Source organism: Schistocerca cancellata, chromosome 1, assembly GCF_023864275.1.
Source record: "Schistocerca cancellata isolate TAMUIC-IGC-003103 chromosome 1, iqSchCanc2.1, whole genome shotgun sequence".
Classification (NCBI taxonomy): Eukaryota; Metazoa; Arthropoda; class Insecta; order Orthoptera; family Acrididae; genus Schistocerca; species Schistocerca cancellata.
The window spans coordinates 940,754,571-940,774,754 of record NC_064626.1 but is presented as its reverse complement, the minus strand read 5'-3'; positions in this window follow the sequence as shown (position 1 = coordinate 940,774,754).

Below are 20,184 nucleotides of genomic sequence, written 5' to 3'. Positions count from 1 at the left end.
GGAGATCAGGACCGCCGTCCTTGCAGTATGGGTCCAGTGTTTTTCTGTTTTTATATGAATCGACGCCGTGGATGTCAGCGTAGAAAAGGACAAGGATTTTATAAAACTGTTCATATCATTACATCTAGCTTCCCCTCCCGTTTGTCTGAAACTCAGCTCATTGGTGTCAGTAGTCGGTACTCTTTAAAGGCAATATGTCTGGTTTGCGTTCGTCAATACAAGTCCGAGCAGGAGTGTGGACATACGGGTTTCCGATGCGCGGTTGGCTGAGAGCCGCGGTCGGCAATTTCTTCCACATTGTGTCTATTTGCGTGGAGAATTCTACACGGGGTACCGCGATGGATGCCGCCTTATGGCTGGTGCCAAGATCTTTATATACTCCTCTGCGCGGGACAAAGTAGAAATTCTCAGGGCGCCTCGTTAACTGGTAGCTAGGATATTTCGGGACGAGACCTAATTGTCATGCAGATCATTCTCGTTCCTCTCCTTGTATATACCTTCTGTGGACATTACCAGCACTACTTTTTTTTATTGCTACTTCTTTGAAAGAGCTTTAAAAATATTAAGGAGTACTCAATTTATATTTCTTTTAAAGGATCTGGATGTCAAGTACGACTGACTCAACGAATATCTTTCACCTTAAGCGTACAGGAATGGATGTTATTTTAGAACAGTAGATTTGTCTTATCCTGGTTTTCTCGAGACAGCTATAGTACAAATTTTACCATTTTCACTGACTTGAAACATTGGAGATTACTGTGGTCTGATTTGCGGTTACCTTCTCCATTGAACCGTGGACGATGAGTCGGCAAATTCTGAAACCAGCTTTGGATTGTATAATCTTTCTTTTATGCTATTGCGCATGAGAACGGAATCAAGGAGGAGGAATTGTTGAACCTACTATGAGCACACGACGGCTTGGCGTAAAGTAAGGCCTCCGAATTTTATAGGAAAACTCGTACGGTTTTTTAAATAAAACAAACTTTACTAATATTATACATCTTTATTCTTCACGTCTACATATTTGGAGCGCTCTGCCGCTAGAGGGCTCCGAAGCGTACATTGTAACAAGGCGGTGTAGAACGTAACTGTCTGTGCGTGAGAGACAGGGTGCTGTCCTTCCACACATCGTGCACCGTCTCCTTCAGCGTGATAACGCGAGACTGCGCACAACTGCAACATTCCGACGCCTTGGGTTCGCTGTCATCGATCGTCCTCCATACAGTCCTGATCCATTTGATTTTCGTCTGTTTCCTAAATTTACAGAACATCTTCGAGGATTTCACTTTGATATTGATGAAGTGGTTCAACCAGAGGTCTGGTTGTGGCTCCTTCAACAAAGTCAAACATTCCACAATGACGGTATCAAAAAAGTCGTCTCTGGTTAGGAGAAATGTGTTGGTCGCCAGGGTGACTATGCTGTGAAATAAATATGTAGAGATGAAGAATAACGATGTAGATTGTTAATAACGTCTGTTTTATGTAAAAAGCTTTAAGAATTTTCACACAAATTCGGAGTCATTACTTTTCTGCAAGCCCTCGTATATTCTTCTTTTTTCGGACTGACTCAGCGTTTCTATTGAGCTCACACTCCTCGTCCGACGTCAACATCTCGTTCAACAGTATGCTTCAGTTGTTCATTCTATTATGCGCCGTACTGCGTGAGTATCAAAAGTTAAGCAACAGCGGTGCGCTGACCGTTCTCCTTCGATCCAGCTTTAGAGTTAAAATTAATTTCGTTCGAGTATTATATCCCATATCCATACTAATATTACGAATATGAAAGTAAGTATGTCTGTTACGCTTTCACGACTAAACCTCTGAACCGATTTTTTTTCAGATTTGGTGTGGAATAGCTTGAACGCTGAGGAACAACATAGGCTACTTTAGAAAGTGTGTAGTACAAGATAGTATTGATCTGATGAATATAACGCCAAATATGTAACGATTCTTACTCCTTGAAAGATCTATTTTACTCTTTGACTTTTGAACTTTATCAAACATGTGAACATGCTTTTATTGTTGGAAATGTTCTATGTAATATGATTCAATGTAATGAATACAGTACTTACAACATCCTCAACGTGTTTAATCCATACTTATATCAGTCACAAGCACGTCGCATTTTAACCGCTGAGCGTCAAGCGGCACTTAAAGCTTCTGAGACGCTTGTAGGCTCTCGACAACGGTGTCATTTAAATGCTGTACGACAAACAGAGAGACGTCGTGCCTTTACTTGTAGGAGGCGGCAGACTTTTATTGAGGCTGCATTTGATTATGACGCGCAAGGGCAGCCGCGGGTAACAGGTAGAAACATGAGAGCTGCTGACGTTATTCCCGTACGAATGTTATAAAACTTGTGCTGCACAGTATTTTACGAAGTCTTCATTTTATTTTAGTACTGTCACCGTGACTCGTAATAACAAAAATACTGATATGCGTCTGCTGAATAGCGTTGCTGAACCTCAATCACGGAGTCCAAAGCGCGTTGGATGTACTCCGCTTGGGACCGGGTGCGTTTGTTGTGTCTATCATCATCGACACCCAAGTTGCCGAACTGCCGACAAATCAGTATCAGTATCCAGCAGACGAAGATCCCGAACGGGATCTCCTGCCCAATAAAACCATATGCACATTTCATTTCACTGATGTGCGAGCGCAGTTACGGGTAATACGTAGTATATTATAAGAGCGAAAATTTGTTTGTGTGTTGTTATTCCTTCATTGTGAAACTGCTGGACGGATTCTGAAGAAATCTGGAATTGACTTAGCTTATACCCTGAATTATCACGTAGGCTACTTGCAAAAGCGTGTAGTACAAGTTATTTCTTGATTTGAAGAACGTAACGCGAAATGTGTAACATTAATTACGCTTAGGGAAAGCTATTTACCCTTTCAGGTTTTGAACTGTATCGTATTTGTAAAAATGCTTTTATTGGCTCTAAGCACTATGGGACTTAACATCTAAGGTCATAAATTCCCTAGACTTATAACTACTTAAACCTAACTAACCTAAGGATATCACAAACATCCATGCCCGAGGCAGGATTCGAACCTGCGACCGTAGCAGCAGCGCGGTTCCAGACTGAAGCGCCTAGAACCGCTCGGCCACAGCGGCCGGCATGCTTTTACTATTTCATATGTCCAACATATTAAGGTTGAACGTAAGGAATACAATGTTTATATAACCCTCAAATTATTTAATCCATATTTCCACATATGCCCGTTGCATTTTAGCCGCCTAGCATCAGGTCTATCTTAGGCCTACAGCATCCGAGATGGCAGAAGACCCACAACGACAATGTAATTTAAATGTTGTACGACAGAGAGATGTTGTAGATTTACATATAGAACGTGTTAGGCATTTAGTTAGGCTGGATTTGAGCTGATAAGCGATCGTATCCGCTGTTGACAAGCACACACGTGAGGACATACAATGTTGTTGCACGCACAAATGTCATAAGATTTGTGGTACATCGAGGAGGAGGAGATTAGTGTTTAACGTCCCGTCGACAACGAGGTCATTAGAGACGGAGCGCAAACTCGGGTGAGGGAAGGATGGGGAAGGAAATCGGCCGTGCCCTTTCAAAGGAACCATCCCGGCATTTGCCTCAAGCGATTTAGGGAAATCACGGAAAACCTAAATCAAGATGGCCGGAGACGGGATTGAACCGTCGTCCTCCCGAATGCGAGTCCAGTGTGCTAACCACTGCGCGTGGTACATCGAACTAGAAAGTGCTTATTTTCTTTCTTTGTCGAGTTAGTATGTTTCCTACTCCTTCACACTGAAGTAGGATTGAGATAGGGTACACCGTGAATTAAAACATGGGCTACCTTTTTTTTCGATAAAAAAAAAATCACTGTTCCCGTGGGATAGTGAACGTATTACAGTAGACTTCTGGCTCTCCATAAATACGAAGTCAATTATGATCATTTCCCTGTTAGACATATCGCAAACAGTCGTGCAGTTATTTACTCCCTTCCCTGGCACGTTTCGTAAATCGGTACTAGGTCGCGTAAAAAGTTGGCTCGAAAGAGAACGGCTAGCGCAATGCTGTTGCTTAACTTTAGATACATTGTACAGTGTATGACACAGTGAGCAATTGAGAGACACTCTTGAACGTGATGCTGATGTTGGATGGGGAGTAGAACTCAATGGAAATGTCGAGTCAGTTCCAATGAGTAAGAATATACGAGGACGTGCATAAAAGTAATGACTCCAAATTTATGTGAAAACTCTTACAACTTATTAAATAAAATAGACGTTATCAACAATTTACATCGTTATTCTTCATCTCTAAATATTTATTTCTCAACATAGTCACCCTGGCGACCAACAAATTTCTCCCAAACAGAGACCATTTTGTTGATACCGTCACTGTAGATTGTTTGACCTTGTCGACGGAGGCACAACCACACCTCTGGCTGAACCGTTTCGTCAATATCAAACTGAAGTCGTCGAAGGAATTCTGTAAGTTTAGGAAACAGTTGAAAATCAGGTGAATCGGGGTTGTATGGAGAACGATCGATGACAGCGAACCCAAGGCGTCGGATTGTAGCAGATGTCGTAGCACTCGTGCGTGGGTGGCACTATCTCGCTGAAGGAGTGGGTGCACCATGTGTGGATGTTCAACACGCTCTCACTCAAGCACAGACAGTTAAGATACACATCGCCGTGTTACAGTATAGATATATGTACATATGTCTAGATATATGTATATATAAAGAACAAAGATGCAGAATGTTAGTAATGCTTGTTTCATCTTTTCCTATGTCGCGCCATTTGCTGGGCCGCAAGTGATTCGCGCCTCTGTACCTCCTGGAGGTGACTTTCGTGATGGCGTATACGCGTGGACAGGAAGTTTCGGCATTAAGATTTCTTTATGTGTAACTGGTTAACATGAGCTGGTTCACTATATGTAAAAATGACTTAGAGGATATTGTCGGTAGGTGCATGAGACCGTTTGCAGATCATGCCGTTGTATACAGAGAAGACGCAACATTAGAACAGTGAAGAAAATGCAAGAAGGTTGCAGAGGATCGACGATCGGTGCAGGGCTAGGCAGTTAGTCCTCAACATGAACAAATGTAGCGCGTTGCGCGTAAATAGCTGCAGAGTTTCCTTATTGTATGGTTGCAGATTTGTCTAACAAGCAGTGGAACAAGTAATATCCATTACATATCTGGGAGTATGCATATACGGCCATTTAAAGCGGAAGTAAAACGATGTAGATGTAAATGTAGTTGAAGCAATGGGTTCGGAATAATGACCCAATCAAATTTCAAAGTAATAATAGTGACATCTATTGCACGGGTTACTAGTGATACTAAGTAGAATTATTTACATATTCTGACAGAAAAATCTATAGTAAATGAATGAAGAATGAATAAAATAAAGAATTTTCAGAAATGGGCAGAACTGACTGATAGTGACTGCTGTAATGTGAATATTGTTCCACAGATTTACAGTAGGCACTGGTTCAGCATGGAGTAGGATGCTCCGTATATCAGTTGTTCCTTGCGCGTAATATTACTAAACAAGTTGGCTAAAGCCAGAACCAGCTTATTCTGCGAAATGATTTTCATCACTAAGCACAGTGGAAATGAAAGCAAATGAAGGAGAGGAGCAATTGGGAAACTGGTGCGGCGTGTCTGCAGGGAATGCGGCCTACCGACCTACACAGATAGGCTGCCTCCATCCAGAGCACTAGTGCCGTGGTGTGAGGACGCCGGTCGATGGACTCGCGTCCTGTCGGCAGAAGAGGGTCCCGCCAGAGGACTATGGCTTCCGTGAATGGCTCTTGGCTGTAGTGGATACACGAAACCGCAGACGGAGAGCGGAGACCGTTCTACCGAATGCTGTCAAACCAGGACAAAAAGCCCAGGAAGTGAGACATACAATATTTACTTAGCCGCATAGCCTTTCGAAATTAAACCATGTACCAAAAATTACTGCTGATGAGATAAAACTGTGTTTCTATAGTTACTAAAGATGAAATGTGCCTCTAGGAAGCAAAAGTAAACTGTTCACGTTATTTTCAAGTCACGTAACACGTAAGTCAGAGTATACGAATCCACAAGGAAAATACACATAGCATAAACAATAAACCATAAAAATTAACCCATAACACTACAAGCAGTAAACTGACAGTAAAAATATTGAATACGTTGCGCACAGTCCAGCCTTTACTATAGCTTCTACAGTAAAACCGTAGAATCCTGTATTACTGCGATCTTAATATCAATTTTTCAGTGAACTATGAAAACTGAACTACGTGCACGCTTCTACTTAATTCCGCTCATTTGAAAACTTCCAGTGCATCAGAAATCTTAATAACTAAGTAAGGAATGGCGCCAAGTGAATATATGAAAAACTGTTATTTTACCCCCTCGAACAATATTTCATTTTACTACAAAATGTTCGCTGTGAAAAGTATGATCGTGATTGCTCTGTTGCATATAATAGGTCGCTCGTTCGAAAATATGTCTGAACGATTTTTTTAATGTTATAGTTTACATCTGCATCTTTTTCGATTTATCTTGTTTCTAATTTTAAAAAAAGTAAACCGTAAAAGAAATCTAACTGGAAATGGTGCATGAAATAGAGATCGTGGAGAATTCGAAATCACGCTAGCCAAATGGTGTTGCTTAATTTCGTAAATCTTAATTGTTTTTGGAAAGCCTGCCCCTGTGTTATTCATGATTTAAATAATAAAATACTGCACCAATTACGTTTTTGTTTCATGCATGTCATTACATGTTTAGAGAATTTAACCTCATTACCAAGTGCAAATATTTACGTTGGTATTTTAAGTGATGTTCACCCGTGTATTATTCTGATTTTCTTGCCCTGCAGTCCCCATTTTGTGTGTTGACCGCTGGGTAAGAGAAGAAGAACAACACACACGCAAACATCACATAAAATACCAATGTAGATATTCGCATTTGACAACGCGATCGAATTCCCGAACCGTGTCGTGCTACGTAAGGACAAGAGCTTAAGTGGTGCAAGCTTTTATTATTTAAGTCACGAACGATATTGTATGTTGGCTACAAATTTCTTAAAAATAATTACAATTGTTCACTTCACTGGACAAAAATCTGGTTCTTAATTAATATTGCGAATACCCAAGTACGTACCAAAATCGTTCTCAGGTACTTCCAATTACATAACCTCCCTCTAAAATGAGAAGTCTTTGGTTTGTTGGTCCACATTTCATACAATCAGTTTGGAGCTTATTTCAACAGACACAGCAATGAGTGTAGTTAAGACCTGCCTCTTGACAACTACAAGCCATAATCCCTCTTGGCGACAGTGCACCATCTTATTGTCCGTAGTGAGCATGAACAATTACGAGGACATTTAACAGTTTTAAATGTCTTCCACGTCATTTGTTGGATTCTGAACTGAAAAAAATGGTTCAAATGGCTCTGAGCACTATGGGACTTAACAGCTGTGGTCAGCAGTCCCCTAGAACTTAGAACTACTTAAACCTAACTAACCTAAGACATCACACACATCCATGCCCGAGGCAGGATTCGAACCTGCGACCGTAGCAGTCGCACGGTTCCGGACTGCGCGCCTAGAACCGCGAGACCACCGCGGCAGGCCGGATTCTGAACAGATGCACAGTCTTTGTTTCAGTCGCTATATTCATGAGGAAACATCCAATGAATGGAATCAGACTTCCTGTGATGACTGACTCCTGTTTTTTAGCTGTACATTTTTTTCTTTTATTACAGTAAATATGAAGATTTCCTGGAATTCAGCGCGAACATTATCCTAGAAAAACTCCACAAGTTGTCCAAGCATGCGCTTTCTCCGTATGTTAACACCTGTAGAACCAATTATAGTACTTGTCCGGCAGTTTCGTCTTCCCTGCAACATAGCCACAGTCTTAAATTGTCCATACCTGCTACAAAACCAGTGTGCTGCAAGGGTGCAGGACGTTGGTTAATATTTTAAGGATTTTGTGAAACACCTGAACTTTTAACAGTTGGCGTAATTGACTAATCGTTCTTAATTGGCGTTCAACTAAGCAGCATTATTATCGTTATTTAGTTAAGGTAGTGAGACGTTTTTGGGTTTGTTAGGGTTGGATTTTTATGCTTGAGGTGCTCATGGGGTGTCGTGCTGAGCGAAAGACACCGTTATGACGAGTTTCTATCATCGCAAGCAGTCGCAAAGAGTCTGCGGCGCTGTGCATCGCGCCATGGAACTCTTGCCCGGCGAAGTTCCATTATTTTCGTCAGCACAAATCTAAATATATAGAATGAAGAAATGAGAAGAATCTGATGAAAATCTGTCAGACGAGATGTTCCTGTGAAACGACTAAGTTGTAAGAGTTGTAATCTGGCGAATACAGCAAATTGTGTCCAGAGAACATAGCCTGGTCTTCTTCACAGTAAAAGAAACTTTACAGGCGGAACAGCTGGAAGAAGTGAAGTTTTCGTCTGGTATTAGTTAAAAGCATTCTTCAAGACGGCGGAGCCCTCACACTCCTAACGTACATTACTATACTTAATACAGAAACGATTATTGAAACTTTAGTGTAGACTTATAAGCAGCAATTCCTTTTGGGCAATAGTTTCGAACTTTTTGTTGTTTTAAAACAAGTTTATTATACGCGCAATGGGTAGGCTCTCGATAGCACTTTTCGTGTTTAGACTGTCAATCAGATACAAGTGACCAACGTAGTGCTGGGTTGCGAAAAAAATTCAGTAATTTAGATACAGTCGTTAGTTAAAAGACATCTGTTTCTAACAAAACGAGAAACCAATACGAATTAACTGAAGTAACTCCATCTTGAATATCAGGTCTTAATTGTACCAGCGCAACAGAATTATAACTGTTATAATTAGCACAAGAGTCAGTGGCTTTGCAAAGAAAGTCTCTTTCAATTCGGCAGTAAAAATTAGCTTTTGTTACAGTTCAATGCTAGATTCATAAAAATCATATTAGTTGGTACTTACGTTGTGATTATTATGCAGACTGTATAGTGCCACTTCGTTGAGTAACTTGGGAAGGAAAAACTATTCCTTCAGCAATGTATATTCTTGTGCTTCAGCGCATTAAACGGACGTCACTGCAACAGCAACTGTTTTCGCGATCGTCATTTAGTTGCCCAGATACTCACCGCTGGTGAGGATCTCTGGACCTGTTGCAGTTGTTAATTTTAATTGATTTCATTGTCATATTTTTGGTTTCGTCACACGCAGATTTTGAAAATGTACGAGTATTATGCGTTAGCTGCCAAGTTCGACATGTTAACGATTTTAGTGATTTCTCTGTGCTGTGGTTTTGTATGTAGACTGCTGCACGAAACACTAATACACACAGGAAAATGAGGACTTTTCGTAATATGGTTTTCCCCGTGAAATAAATTCTCTAAATTTTATCTTCTACATGATTAACGAAGCCGATAAATATAGTCTCGCTTGAAACTTGAAACTTCCTGGCAGATTAAAACTGTGTGTCGGACCGAGACACGAACTCGGGACCTTTGCTTCTCGCTTATTTCGAAACTCTTCCTTTCCTTTAATCTTATATCTTCAGTCTGTACACTAAACTAATTGCATTGTGCTATAGCCCTCAAGAACAATTCGGAGTGCGCTTAGGTAGCAACATTTTTTCAATTTTATTTCCGCGAACAAAATTCAAGCTGAATACTAGAGCTCTTAAGGCAGTGGACTTGACTTCGGATGAAGCAACGGTCACAGGTAGTGGACTTGCTTTCAGATGAAGCAACATGCACGTCCCGTTCGGGCCATTCACATTTAAATTTTCCATAATTTCCTAAATAGCTTAAGGCTACTGTGAGTGTCAAAGGCACACGGTCAATTTTAATCCTCATCCTGGTCCAGTCCCAAGTTTTACTCGGTCACTAATGGCCTGAAGTCGAGACGTTAAACCTTAACTTCCTTCCTTTCCAGGATCAAATGCTTTCACATTAAGATTTAAAAGTTGGTACTATACTGTTAATCACATTTTACGAAATCCTACGCGTTCTTCTTCAAACAGAAACAATTACAGATTAAAGTGAGAAGCAAACGTCTCGAGTGTGGATGGAAGTGAATGCTTGCCATTGAGCAAAAATCAATGTAAGCTGAAATTTTAAAATATTAACTTTCTATTTATCAGGACTCCTACAAATTTCACTAAAGATTCAACTTCATTTCCACTTAACATACATCGAAATTTATGTCTCGTGCCAGAATCAAAAACAATCACTGCTCAAACAGATCATTATGACCTCCAACCGACTATCGATATAAACCCGTCCAGGTGAGAGTAGCGTCACTTGGCGATGAATGACTGCTAGCCAGACACAAGCACGGTGCATGTAATAGCCTTCTGAAGAAATGTTTACTGTCGCACGTCTGTCAAGACTTGAAATTCTTATTATGCCGTTCTACATAGGCTATATTGCCTTTCTAAAGTCCACAGGGAAGTGATTCCTCTTCGTCCTTTATAAGCAACATTGGTGCTACGACGTATCATTGTCTTGGCACCGGTCGTCCTATGACACTATGACATGCACTTCCAGTTATTGGACTAGCGTTACTAAGGAAGCAGTTGAAATTAAATTGGAGAGTGACTTATAATTAGAGATGGGGTACTTGTTTAAAATCTGGGTGGAACTTGCTCTCCCCCTAGTCAAAAAACAGCGGGACAGAGTAATGCTACTACAGTTTTGACAGTACCTCACCTGCTGATTATTAATTTCGTTACCTATAATTTGGTTTATGATGACGATAGTGTTTCCAGTGTGTGTGTGTGTGTGTGTGTGTGTGTGTGTGTGTGTGTGTGTGTGTGTTATTTTTCTGGATTTTCTCTGCAAACCGTGGATTAAAACTCACTTGCGCAGAGTTTATTGGTAAGTGAAGAGACTGTCAGAGCAGTCTGTGAAAAAAAGAAGGTAACACCCATAGTAGAAGGACAATTTAAAACATACGATGGAGTGAAATTGGCACTGAATAAGAGGAAACACAAGAATTCTATATAAACTGATGAAAAACTACAGAACTAAGTGAATGCTCGTAATCTGAAACAAAAACAAGTTTCTTAAACCTATATTCAAGACAAATACGAAACGTATAACTTGAAAATGAAGCATAAAGCTGCAAAACATCGTGCCAGAAGAGTGAATTTGATTTCGGAAATAAAACTGAAGTTCAGGTATTTTGATTTGAGTAATCTTTTTTCAGTATATTCTGTCATCTTCTAGATATCTTCGGGTAATTTCGTCCTGCCCCACACGAACCTGATTCTTTAAGGACTCTAACTTCCATATACAAAAGAGTTTCAAACGCCTGATGACTTCATAAATAAGTTAATGTGGCGTTAATCATGTAGAAAATGTGTGTTTTATGTTTCTTATGGTTATTTTTTACCAATAGCCTAATGAAAAACTCCATACCAAAACTGGTAAGCCAAAAACATATTCATGTAAGACGTTTTTGGGAAAGAGTGCATAATGTCAAACCGCTTGTTTTACACTTCATTATAATAAAAGTAATTTATAAAAGCAAAGTCATTAAAATGAAAGTTAACAACATAATTTCGTGCATATATAACGATATTAATTTCGTAATTGATATAATTGAGATGTTACAAAGTACAAGATTTAACTGAGCTATACGAGTAATGTAACTAAACTAACAAATGCTGAAAAAGAACAAAGTTGACGTTTGAAAACTAAAAATTTTCTTAACATAATTTACTTAAAGGTATTGATGATAGTCTGGGTAATTCGCGCTCCGTTTCAAGTGAAAGATAGTTTCTCACGCATCGTGATGTTTATGACGTCATATCTCCTGAACTACGTGTCATACAGTGATATAAATTTGCAGTACATACAGTCAATAGTGTATGATGTGTTGCGAATAAAGTTGGTAGTACAGAAGTAATAAAACGTTATTCCTTGTACTGAAGTTTTACTGTATGAACAGCGTGAATGCAGTAAAGTGTAACCTATTTTCTTTCATCATATTGTGGACATGTAAGAGAGAAAAAATTTCGGAATCGTTTGGAAAAATTTGTTACGTTTGTTAGAAGTCGCTAAGTGCCATCGTTTTCAAACAGTAGATGAATATATTCCGAAAAATTACATACCGTGTGTTGCACTACCTCAAGACACGTACTCAGTTTTTAACTTTAATACTTGACATATTGTCTTCAGCCTTTAACACAAGATTGCACCTCATAATGAGTAGATTATGAGAGCATTTTGAATTTTTAAATTGGTTCAATAATTGTATGAAACTAGCACACCTGGAAATGCTTCGCAATTACTAAATATGTGTGGGAACTTCATAAACATCCTAAATTCCTTGCCCGCACATCTCCCTCCCCCCCTCCCCATCTTTCTGTAACTTCCTCTCTCCTCTGTCTGTCGATATCCTCCTCCCTACCTCTCTGTGTCAATTTTCGTCTGAATGTTCAGTAGAGCATCGTGTAAAAACTTGAAGTAAATTCGTCAAGATATGTTCGAGATTTTTAGTAAGAACGTTTCCCCTATATATGCAACATGTATGTTTATACATCTAATATATTAGAAAAGGATAGCCTATGTCAAATCTGATGTTCATTGGAGTGTCGTGTAAACATTGGTAGTAAATCGGTTAAGAGCGTTTCGGGTTTTTCGGCAACAACGTTTCCCCTTTCCATATTATATATTGATTTGTATAACTCTCAAACATTTTTTCTTATGAAAATGTGTATTAGCAGAACAGTCATACTGAACGAATTATCTTTTCTTTTTCATATCAAAAATACCACTACCATCCATAGATACGAACACAACAAAAAAGTGAAGGAAACTTCAGGTATGAAATTTTTTATTGCCTTGATCGCGTTTATGTAAACAGGGTTACTAGTTTCGACAGGACTAAACCGCCATCGTCAGATCCACGGAGTACGGGCTATGAAATCATGCAGTGCGATACACCACAAGTTTGTTTTTGTACCATCGAAACGAGCTCATAATAAAAACACAGTAGAAAATTAAAAAATATAGCTGTGTCTTCACGTTAAGACAGAGTCATAGACGTGTGGCACATCAAGAAGTGTCCCATGTGTCTAGGTTAGCTTCCGGCTATGTAAGCAGCATGATCTCATAGCCCGTACTGCGTGGATTTGACCATGGCAGCTTAGTTGTGTCGAAACTAGTAATCCAGTGTACATACACGCGATCATTGTAATAAAAGGCTTGATACCAGAAGCTTTCTTTACATTAAATTTACTGATCGGTATCCAGCCGACAATGTCAGTTAATTTTTAAAAAATCAACCAGATTGGTCGAGCCGTTCTTAATTGACTATTTTTCATAAACGCGGCAACTGATGTTAGTTCCCGACTTTTCTGTTGAATTTTTCAAAAATTTCTTTCATACAAATCTTCTGCAAACAACAACGAAAACACACGCAAAAAAAAAAAAAAAAAAAAAATCAACCAAATCGGTCAAGCCGTTCTCAGGTGATGGTCTTTCGTATATGTGGCAACTGATTTTTATTTATACACATATTGAAAATCAAATTTTTGTCGCCCCTGGAAGCCGTTATACAGACAACCTGCAACTTAATTGGGTGTCCCCAAATTCATTTAGGTTTTCCTTTTTTTTTCTTATTCCTCGCAGCATAAAGTTGAATGTGTCACTTATATGGGGTCATCCATTCAAAAACTGTTCGAAGGAGCGTCTTGCGAGCAGCAGGTGACCCGGCTGTTTGTGTTCCAGGGAGGGCAGCCGGTAGACTGCTGACGTCGTGGAGGAAGCCAGGCGTGGTCTCCAGAGCCTCAGCTCGCGGCGGCCGGGCGGAAGGGCCAGATAACGGCTGCCCAGCTTATGGGTCACAAACGCTGAGATGCTGTCGGCAGACTGCGACGACCACTAAGCCAGGGAACGTCCCCGGCCCGAAACAGCCACGCCGAGGACGCTGACCAAACGAGTTCTCCTTAAGATAATCGATGTCTTCCTTTTTTTTTTTTTTTTTTTACTTCCATTCTCGACCACAACAACGCAACATTACACAAAAATTGAAGCAAAGGGTATGTCACAATAGGCAGGCAACAGGTATATCAACATCTATATCTACATGATTACTCTGCAATTCACATTTAAGTCCCTGACAGAGGGTTCATCAAACCACCTTCAAGATGCTTCTCTACTTTTCCACTCTCGATCAGCGCACGGGAAAAACGAACACTCAGATCCTTCCACGCGAGCTCTGATTTCTCTTATTTTATTATGACCATCGTTTCTCCCTATGTAGGTGGTCACCAACAAAATATTTTCACACTCTGACGAGAAAGTTGGTGACTGGAATTTCAGGAGAAATTCGTACTGCAGTGAAAAACGCCTGTGTTTTAATAACTGCCACCCCAATCCGTGTATCAAGCATTCTCTCCTTATTTCGCAATAATACAAAATGAGATGCCATTCTTTGAATTTTTTAGATGTTCTTCGTCAATCCAATCTGATGACGATCCACCTTCGCACGGCAATAGTCCAGAAGAAGGAGGACAATCATAGTGTAAGCTGTCTGCTTAGTGGAACTGTTACATTTTCTAACCGTTCTGCCAAAAAATCGCAGTATTCGGTTTGGTTTCCTCACAACATTATCTACGTGATCATTCCAATTTAAGTTACTCGTTCAAATGGTTCAAATGGCTCTGAGCACTATGGGACTCAACTGCTGTGGCCATAAGTCCCCTAGAACTTAGAACTACTTAAACCTAACTAACCTAAGGACATCACACACATCCATGCCCGAGGCAGGATTCGAACCTGCGACCGTAGCGGTCGTGCGGTTCCAGACTGTAGTGCCTTTAACCGCTCGGCCACTCCGGCCGGCCTAAGTTACTCGTAGTTCTAACCCCTAAATGTTTAGTTGAGTTTTTAATCTTTAGATTTGTGTGATTTACAGTGTAACTTAAATTTAGGTGATTCCTTTTAGTGTTCATGTGGATGGCTTCACACTTTTCATGATTTAGAATCAATTGCAACTTCTTGCACCAAACAAATGTCTTGTCTAAATCATTTTGCAATTCGTTTTGATCATCTCATGGCTCTACCTGATTGTAAATGACATCATCTGCACACAATCTAATTGGGCTCATTAGATTATCTCCTACATCGTTTATGTGGATCAGGAACAACAAAGATCTATAACACTTCCTTGCGGAACTCCAGATATTACCTCTGTTTCTGTAGTTGACCCTCCGCCAACTACTATGAAATTCGAACTTTCTGACTCGAAATCGTGAATCCATTCGCTCAACTGAGAAAATATGCCATAGGCATGCAGTTCGATTGGAAGTTACTTGTGAAGAACGGTATCAAAAGCCTTCTGGAAATCTAGAAATATACAATCAATTTCGTATCTCCTGTCGTTAACACTAATTACTTAGTAAGAATAAAGAGCTAGTTATGTTCCAGAAGAACGATATTTTCTAAATCCGTGCTGACTGGTTGTCAATAAATCGTTTTATTCGCGGTGATTTATAATGTTCGAACACACTGTACGTTCCAAAATCCTAGTGCAAATCTACGTTGGTGATACGTGTCCATAATTCAGGGGATTGTTCCTATTTCCTCTCTTGGATATTGGTTGGACTTCTACAACTTTCCTGTCTTTAGGTGCGAATCTTTCGACTATCGAGCGGTTATATATGATTCCTACGTGCGGAGATATTGTATCAGTATACTCTGAAAGTATCCAAACTGATATACAACCTGGACCGGAAGCCTTGCGTTTCTTAAGTGTTTGAAGCTGCTTCGCTACATCAAGGACATTCATTTCTAAGTTACTCGTGTTCTTGATTCGTATTCTGGAATATTTACTTCGTCTTCTTTGCTGAAGGAGTTTCGGAGAACTGTGTTTAGTAACTTCGCTTTAGTGGTGCTGATATCAATAAAATCACCATTGTTATCGCACAGTGAAGGTATAGATTGTGTCTTGCCGCTGGTGTGCTTTAGATATGACCAGAATCTCTTCGAGTTTACAGCCAGATTTTGAAACAGAGTTGCGTTGTGGAAACTATTACAAGCACAAACGACATGTACCAGTACCTTGTCCAGGACAAGAATGTAAGACTGGCACGTAATCGGTATAGCTGGCGTAAATGAGTTTGCATTACGTCGTTTCAGTCGTGACAAAAAGATGAAACTCTTCATGGTTCACTGTCAAGCGACGGACGGGGGATTCAGGGTTCGTACATCCAGAAAAATTACGTTAGTTGCCGTAAAGCTCTGATATGTTAAAGGCTGTTACTTGTATGATGATCTTGTCGCGGCACGATTTAGTCACTACCTTCTGCCTATTAGACCACTCCTTCACACTCTCCAAGATTTCTTATGGAATCCGAACTCTTGTGGAAGACAGTATTAAATCTGTGTCAGAGTAATATTGCTATTTAACATTCTCATTTATTAAATCTGATTATTCAATAACTTGCGAGACACTAATTGATTGCCTGCCCGCCGCCCTACCCCGCCCCCACGACCCAGCCTTTTCCTATGTCTCCATTAGCCATTTAGTTTTGCAGTATGCTGTCATAACTTTCCATACCTTCGCCTCTCACATACCTGTTGGTTATAATGAAAGTGCAGCTACTCACAGAGTTCCAGTATGGGCTGTAATTATCATATGGAAGCGAAATTTGTCAGATATTCTAATGCGTTAAATCGGAACCGATTTAAGCTGGAAAGTAAATTATTTCCAATTGTGGTTACCATGTGCACATCTGGTGCTATACACTGGTTGTGTGACGGTATGACACTAGACAAACCATAACGCCAGTGAACAGTATGGCTGTCGAGAAGAGAGACCGTGCGCTGTTAGTGAAACTGTTTTATGTGAACGGCAGCAATACGGTATTGCACTAAGAGAGTATCGCCCACTGAAAGGTCTGCGGAGAAGCACTACGTCATTAAATGGTTTAAAGAAGATGATCAGGAAATGCGAAAACACGGGTGGGATTGCTGTGGCACCTGGAACAGGAAGGCGTCCTATCCAGCTGGAGGTGCAAACCTAGCGCTGCGAATGTTAGGAAGATGAATAGAAATGTTTCCTAATGAAGTGGATTAGGAACGATACGCGGGCAGAAACGGACAAACAAGTCAGAAAGGTTTAGTGTTGACTTTATTATAAACTGTCGCTTACACATTTTGTTCAATATGAGCACCGGCGACTAGATGCTACATCCGTATGACGACGTGATCAACAGTTGCTCCAACAGTTCCGATGGAATCTGTACAACTCAACAACGAGTTCCTTTATACTGGCCTTCAGCTCAGGTAGAGATCGAACATGTCCCTGGTAAACACATTCCTTTAGATATCCCTAGAGTCAAAAGTCATATGGATTCAGATCAGCCGCACGGAGTAGCCGTGCGGTTAGAAGCGCCATGTTACTGTCTGCGCGGTCCCTCACGCCGGAGGTTCGAGTCCTCCCTCGGGCATGGGTCTGTGTTGTTCTTAGCATAAGTCAGTTTAAATAGTGCGTAAGTCTAGGGACCGATGACCTCAGCAATTTGATTCCTTAAGAACTCACACACATTTGAACATTTTTGATTCAGATAAGGTGATCTTGCAGGCCATTCATCTGCAAAATCTCTGGAGTTAACACGTTCAGGAAAAGTGGCATTAAACAAATCTTTCACCGGACGAACGACGTGAGGTGTTGCCCCATACTCCATGAAAACAGTGGTTTCCACCCAGTTTCGCTCTTCAAAATCAGGAATCACTTGCTGTACAGAAGGTCTCGATATCGTGCAGACTTCACGGTACATCTGATAGATCTTCTGGGTATATTCTCTTCGAACAAGAACGGGCCGAAAATAAATGTACTTTTGAATCCACACCACCCAGTCACATATGGTGAGGTCAATGGCTCTTCGGGCACAATACGCTTTCTAACAATACTGAAGATGCTGAACAATGCTGAAGATTAGATACGTAGATCACATAACTAATGAGGAGGTACTGAACAGGATTGGGGAGGAGAGGAGTTTGTGGCACAACTTGACTAGAAGAAGGGATCGGTTGGTAGGACATGTTCTGAGGCATCAAGGTTCAAATGGCTCTGAGCACTATGGGACTTAACAACTATGGTCATCAGTCCCCTAGAACTTACAACTACTTAAACCTAACTAACCTAAGGACATCACACAACACCCAGCCATCACGAGGCAGAGAAAATCCCTGACCCCGCCGGGAATCGAACCCGGGAACCCGGGCGTGGTAAGCGAGAACGCTGCCGCACGACCACGAGATGCGGGCAGGCATCAAGGGATCACAAATTTAGCATTGGAGGGCAGCGTGGAGGGTAAAAATCGTAGAGGGAGACCAAGAGATGAATACACTAGGCAGATTCAGAGGGATGTAGGCTGCAGTACGTACTGGGAGATGAAGAAGCTTGCGCAGGATAGAGTAGCGTGGAGAGCTGCATCAAACCAGTCTCAGGACTGAAGACCACAACAACAATAACAACAACAACAATACCCCAGATTCACTACAAGCTGTACTGTAAACTGTGCCTCGTCACTCCACAGAATAGTGTCCGGCCACATGTCATCGACTTCGATCCGTGCCAGAAATCTAAGAACAAAATCAGAACGTTACTGCGGTTCATGAGGTTTCAGTTGCTGCACCGTCTGCATCTTGTACGGATACTAGTATAAAGTAGACCGCAAAACTTTCCGTCCCGAAAACTATTGGACGAACGATTCTCGTGATACTGCACGAGCACTAGCACTAGGCGGGATCAGTTATAACAACAGCAACCTCGCCAATACCTTCCAGGGGGATAGGACGCCTTCCTCTCCCAGGTGCCACTCCAAGCTCCCCCACGTTTCCGAAATTCATTAAAAATAAAATTAAACCATTTAATGACATAGGGCCTCTCTTCAGACCTTTCAGTCGGCGATACGCTCTCAGTGCAGCACTGTAATTGCTGCCGTTCACATAAAACAGTTTCACTAAGAGCGTACGGTCTTTCCTCTCAACAGCCCTAATGTGAGCTCACACTATGCCTTTCCAAATGGCAGCATGGATGTCATACCGTCGTACAAACACTGTACAGTGCCGGATTTTCACCTGGTGGCCACATCTGGAACTAATTTGTTTTCCAGCATAAATCTGTTTCGCATTAACACATTAGCATATATACCAAGTTTCGCCGCCTAACGATAATTACAGACCAGCCTGGACCCCAGCGAGTAGCTGCACTTTGATTAAAATTATCCGGTTTTTTCTGTGGTTGATCTATGAAATGCCACAACGCTTATTTAAATCTGCTCATGTTCTGCCGAATTATTTTTGTTCTTCAGTCACATGCAGCTGTCATTTCATAGCACAACATACTAACGGAAACTAGAGACATAAGTTGCCTAATTGCACAAACATAAATTACATGCTTCATTGACGGTTCAATATTACGAGCACATAAACCGAGCATAACCTTTCGTCATCATTCGAGTCGCCCGAAATTCCATTTAATGCTGGTCACAGGCTAAATTACGATTTCAGTAGGCCGGCCGCGGTGGTCTAGCGGTTCTAGGCACTCAGTCTGGAACCGCGCGACTGCTACGGTCGCAGGTTTGAATCCTGTCTCAGGCATGGATGTGTGTGAAGTCCTTAGGTTAGTTAGGTTTAAGCAGTTCTAAGTTCTAGGGGACTGATGACCACAGATGTTAAGTCCCATAGTGCTCAGAGCCATTTGAACCATTTTTTTAACCATTTCAGTAACATCGTTCCACCATCGGCCTACTGACATGTAGTAGTTGAACACTGAATCTGAAAGCGTTACAAATTTTTGTGTTGTGTTTCGTATTTCTCTGGAACATTTACACTGCCTGTCGACAGACACAATGCTGTTCTTCCATTTTAATAAAACTAAGGTACATTTGGGCGTTGTAATTAGAGCTCTGTTAATGCTGTTACGAGTTTCTACGTATAACTCCATTATTTTACTTCTCTTAACGCTTGCATTTCACACACAGAAAAGCCGCCCTACGAGGTAGGATCTTGTTGTTAAAATGTTACATTCTCATTAGGGAATTAGCAGTCAGACGTTGATGCAAGCAAGTGGTACGTTTTTAATGTTGTACCTCCTGCACTTCACTGGATGCTATTCTTACTGCGTCTTTTGGCAGACTTTTATTTTTTTTACTTTTATTTTTTT